General features: G+C 38.9%; 1 long non-coding RNA gene across 1 annotated transcript in view; it reads right to left on the bottom strand.

Moving 5' to 3' along the window:
• Positions 1 to 5,284, bottom strand: part of LOC120517917 — a 60,490-nt gene extending 55,206 nt beyond the window's left edge. The window contains exon 1 of the long non-coding RNA XR_005631134.1: positions 5,196 to 5,284. This is a non-coding gene — a long non-coding RNA (uncharacterized LOC120517917). The remainder of the gene's footprint in view (positions 1 to 5,195) is intronic.
• Positions 5,285 to 6,000: the final 716 nt, after the last annotated feature.

The raw sequence follows: 6,000 nt of genomic DNA on the forward strand, positions 1-6,000 counted from the left end.
GTTATTTTTTCAAGTGCTTGTTCTCCACATTACTAATCATAATCTTAGATCCACTAATATGGATTTGCTCGTATTAAAAGAGTGAATCACAAGATGATGCAGTTTTCTGTTTCTACGCACCAAAAACCTGGAATACTTTAATGCTAGAAGTACACTGGGCCAGTACAACTGAACACATCCAAAAACTACTAAAAACCCACCTCTTTGGCTTGGCTTTCTCGATCATTTAAAACTGAGTGGAGGAGGAAATTGGTTCTTTTCATAAACTGCCGTTCTATTACTAATCACTACATTGGTGTGTTTTCCTTTTTTTTCTGGTACTCTGTTGTGTTGCTGTCCTATGTATGCTGCAGCCATCTGAAATGGGCAGTCTTCTAGTCTTGGAACCCCACAGGTTTATTTTTTTCTTATTTTACCGGTAGCTGGAGTTTTCTTTTTCTTGTCCTCCCTGGCCATCTGACCATAATTTGTTATTAAGCTGGACATTGTGATTCTTGACTGTCTGTTAGTTTTTATTTTCTTTTGTAACTCAGTTCAACCATTATTATTGTTAAAGCACTTTGACATAATTTCATGTATAAAAATGCGCTATATAAATAAATGCTGCTGTACTAACACTTCCAAGCTGAATACCCACTTCACTTGATATCCAGATCTTGAAAATCAAACTTAAGAGGAGACAAGGTTCACAACTGGCAGAGTCCAGTGCCCAAACTGAATGGACTCAAATAAAATCAAATTACAAACAGCTGCAGTTCCAGAACTCCACGTTCTTGAAGGACCTATAACAAGATAGCATGACATGACCGGTCATAAGCTTTTTCTAAATTCACAAAGAACATGCAGGCAGGATTAGAAAATTGCCGCGATCTCTCAACTATCTGTGCAGAATGAAAATGTTATTCCTCTGTTCCACTTCAAGGACTGAAGCCTTATCATTCTTCCTGGATCCCAGATTGACTGTCCGATGGAGTTTCTGTTCCAGTAACCTGGTCCATGCTTTCCCAAGGTTCTTCAAGAATGTGCTCTCTTGGCAATTTAAATGCACTCTCTTATCCCTGTTTTTAGAATTTTTTAGTTCTGAAGCTCAGTTCCTTACAAGCAACATTGAATAAGCCTGTTAGCCAAACTACCTACACAATATGCAATGTATTTAGCATTTCTATTCAGAATACTCCCATCACTATGGCCTTTTAATCACTAAAGCTGCAACAGAGATGGACCCAAATACAACCAATGCTCCTGGCATTGGCTCCTCTCATGATGTCATATTCACCAGGTTTAGGAGAATCTTAAAGTGTTCCTTTCTCCTCTGCCCAATATCCAAGGTTAGTCATCATTTCAGGCGACATCAATATTCAATCCTTCCCGAGAAGGAAAAGTTTTAGAGATCTTTTGCTAAGCCAACCAAACCCATCCTCTGTGGCCTCATCAAATTTCAAAACCCCTCATACGGGTGTTTTGCTTGGGTCACTCTTGTGTCTACTGCTCATATCACCCAGTGAAATACTGTATAAAGAACCTTCTGCGAAAATTGCTTGAAAGGCCTCATTCCCCAATTTGACAACTTCTGTTGTCTGTTCTGTTCTGTTCTGTTCTGTTGTTCACCAAAGGGTCCTAGTGTTGTTGCTACAACAGGAACCTGAGTTGAGTTGAACTCTATTTGTTTGGGAAAACTCACACTAACTGTTGGGGTCTTTCAAGTGTGCCAAGCAGGTACTCCATCTGAGTCTGTTCATGACCACATCATGATCATTTGACAACTCAAGGCTTTTCTCTGCAGGATTGTCCAGTACATATGGAATTAGGTCAGTTGTCACCACTGACATTACCCACAAACAGCTCTGCTGAGAGGTACACTAATAAGCATACATGCTGATCATTACCTGACTAGCATGGAAATCCAGTAAGAATTCACAATGCAGGTTCAGATCGGGTAGGCTGTTCCACTCAATGTTGCAACTGGGCTTATCTTTATCTCTTCCCAGCAGGACTATAGAGTCAGTTGACAGTGCTATTTTGGGCTCAGAATGCAATTTATAGTCACATTGAAATAACCATCTCATTCACTAGAACAAGCACCTGTCCAAGGCCTCCCCCAGGAGACAACTTCAGAGTAGAAGGGAGACTAGCCTTGATCACAAAGTCTTGCTGCAGAGACAGTGCTAGGAGTGAAGTAACTTCAGTTATATCTAAATGGTATTTTTCAACCTCCTGCACAAGCTTAATCTCCAGCTCCATTCCAGCCAGAGATGTTACACTATGGTGCAATTTAGTACACGTATGTGTAGTATGCCTGCATCCATTCCATTCCTTTGACCGTCATTTGATAAACATAGACCATGACCTTTATCTTTCATCTTGTGGGTATTAAGTCCACATGATGGCTCCTTACATATTATTTTCAGACTGAAAGCAGCTGGGCCATGTAGGTCAACCACCCACCAGGTGTCTGCTAGCAAATACCACACTAAGACAATCATAAGGTCATTAATGGATTGTTTTTTGTTTGGCTCCTCCTCTTAGACTGATTTGCAAAGGGACACATACGTCCAATCAGCATAGTTCTAATGGTCCCTGAGCTGCACAAGTTCTCCAGTCATGTCAAGAGCAACATTTTAGGAAGGACAAAGCCTGAATCTGCTTACAGGATCACTACAAACAATCCTATACAAGCAGCATTGGTCACAAGGTAGCAACAATCCGGGGAAACAACAGTAATATATTAAAGAGCACTTACACGCACACACCCACACTAACTCATATCGGGAAAATAACTTAACATGTGTTTGGAATGTAAGAGGAAACCGGAAAGTCTGATGAAGACCTCTGTGGATAAGGAGAAAAACCAGCAAACTATATAATGCAAGGCATAAGCGATAACATCTGCACCACCAATACATAAAGATGAAGAGGGCAGGCATAACTATGAGGATATCTCCTTAAATATCAGACACTACATTTGCTCTGCAATCTCTTAGTCTAGAATGGAAAAAATGGGGCTATGTATGAAAACAAGGAAAACGTCCATACTTATCAGAGGCAAACTCCACCCTGGACAACGTGATCCCTTTTGAATATTTACCTTTCCTCAAACTGCTCTGTTGTGTTATGGAAAAGTATGTTTTGTTGTCCTTGAAGAACTGACAGGAGTGAATAAAGCTAGTTAATTAGGTAAGGTGAACAGACTGAAAGGTCACCTCTTGTTTCTAGACTTCTCCAGCTATGCTCCCACAGTTCCTGTTAGATAGATAGATAGATAGATAGATAGATAGATAGATAGATAGATAGATAGATAGATACTTTATTAATCCCAAGGGGAAATTCACATAATCCAGCAGCAGTATACTGATACAAAGAAACAATATTAAATTAAATAGTAATAAAAATGAAAAGAATTAAAATAAAATTAATGTTAGCATTTACTCCCCCGGGTGGAATTGAAGAGTCGCATAGTGTGGGGGAGGAACGATCTCCTCAGTCTGTCAGTGGAGCAAGACAGTGACAAAAGTCTGTCACTGAAGCTACTCCTCTGTCTGGAGATGACACTGTTAAGTGGATGCGGATCTGGCTGGAATGGTCTGCGAAATCTTCAACATGCCACCGGCTCACGCTACAGTCTTCATCTGTTTTAACCACAACCACAGTTGTTCCATTGTTAAGAAGGCCACAGTTTTTGTCTGAACAATTACAAGCCTATGGCACTCAACTCAATCAATATGAATTGATTAGAGTGGATGGTTTTGGCACATATTAAGACAGAGATTTCTTCTTATTTCTACAGCCGCCCAAGCTACACTAACCCACCTTGACAGAAGGACCAGTTCCATATGAAAGTTGTTTATTGACTTTAGCTTGGCATTCAATGCTATCATCACCCTGAAGCTAGCAGTAAAGCCCAGGGCACAACAGGGCTGTGTGTTTTCTTTTCACACACAATTGCTTTGCCAATCATGTCATAAATTCTGTCATCAGGTTTGTGAATAACACATTGCTAGTAGGTCTCATCACCAATGATGACAAGACAGCTTATAGAAGAAGGTTAAACGTGTCACTGAATGGTGTAACAATCAGCAATCTGTCCCTCAAGGACAACAAAACAAAGGAGCTGATTGTGGGCTTCAGATGAGTTGAAGGAAGTCTGCTGTGGAAACAGTGTGTAGCTTTAAGTGATTACGGATAGAAATCACTGATGATCTCTTATGGTCCCTTAACATCATCTGTCTGATATGAAGGCTCGGCCAGATTCATAGTGGGAAGGCGTTCAGAGTTGCTGCTTTACAGTCTTTCATGGCAACTGCATTGTGGCAAATCACAAGGCACTTCAGTGGGTTGTTAAAATGAGCCAGTTTATCACTGAGGCTACACTCGAATCCACGTAGAACACTAATGATAAGAGATTCCTGAAGAATATACCTAACATTATCTCTGATACTACATACTGCAGCAACAGTCTTTTTGCTTTCCTGCCATCCACAATGCGATATACGTAGCAGGATTGAATGCTGTACCACCCGATTTGCTAACCATTTTTACTAATGGGCATTACACTGTTAACTCACACATAGTCACTCAGAACTCCATTACGCATTAAGCACCTGCACTACCAATCACACTACTGTATAATACTGAATTAATATTACAAACTGTTTTTAGTTCAGTTATGTGCATTTTCACATTGATATTTGTTTTGTCTGATAAATACAGATTTTGTTTATCTTTCTCGTGAAACTGATGCAATTATATTTCTATTTATTGCTGTTGCTTTTTACTGTTTTGCTTAGTAATCTGTGTCATTATATCATAAGCCAAATACTTTTCTTCACTGCTGAAGTACATTGGAAATAAAGTCAATTAAATTGAATGCATTGTTCATAAGCATGCCTGTGTGCCTAGTGTGACCATTGATTAAAGAGCACAATCAAAAATTGAAGTTCATCAAATGACATCTACAAAAAACAAACTATTTTATAGACAGCCTGTTACAGACCATACCATCTTTAAAGACAATTAAAAACAACAAATAAATTACAGCACAAGATCACAGAAATACCTGATAAATGTCAAATCTGATAAGAAGCAAAGTGGAGTCAGCATCATTTATATACTCAGACATGAGAGAGAAAATAAACTAATAAATACAGTTCATCTAAAATGAGAATAACAATGTGTATTTCTTGTAGAAAATTTCAAACCTTAACCCTGAAGGACCATTAAAGACCAGAAAGGAGTTTCAGGATAAGTTCTCATGCAGTCAAGACCTACAGTATGTAGCTTTGTGGAGGGGTGTGGAGTGAGAATCAAAAGGTCTGCTTCATGCTTACCAATAAAATGACAACAGGTAGTCTGAGAGTTCAGAGTTTGAGGTTCAAAGTACAGGTTTGTGGCTGATTTGGTAACATACAGGTAGCCAGGGAGACGGAGACAGAAGAGAGGTGACACGTTTCACATGTTTTGATTCAAATCAGGACTGTGGCAGACATATTTGGAGTCTGTTGTAATCTGTTAAGAGGGTGTAATAATAGATGAACAGGTACATCGGCAATAATCCAAAAGAGTTAAAGGAATACTCCACCCAAGATCATCGTTTTTGTATGTGGTATATACTTCAGGTACTTTTTAGTGGTGGCCAAGAAAAATTCTTAATCTCATGTTTTCATGCAGAATGGGAGGAAAGAAACTAATTTTGCTAAAATATAGTTAGTTACTTGTGGAATTACCAGAATATACATAAACAGTAAATTTAACGGCTTGACTTTTTAACATGACATTGCACTTACTGTACTTCAGGCACACGAGGTAAGTAACATAGAAACATCTTTTTTGGTGAAGTATTTCTACATGTGGATCAGACTCTAGCAATGCTTTACTGGCAGGTGATGGGCATACACTGGGACAGAGCATCAAAAATTAAATAATGCTTTTCAGCATTTCATTAAAAGATTAATTTGCTGATGAGAAAATGGAAATAGTATTTTTCTGGAGAATTTTATATCCAGC

The sequence above is a fragment of the Polypterus senegalus genome, chromosome 1, assembly GCF_016835505.1.
Source record: "Polypterus senegalus isolate Bchr_013 chromosome 1, ASM1683550v1, whole genome shotgun sequence".
Taxonomy (NCBI): Eukaryota; Metazoa; Chordata; class Cladistia; order Polypteriformes; family Polypteridae; genus Polypterus; species Polypterus senegalus.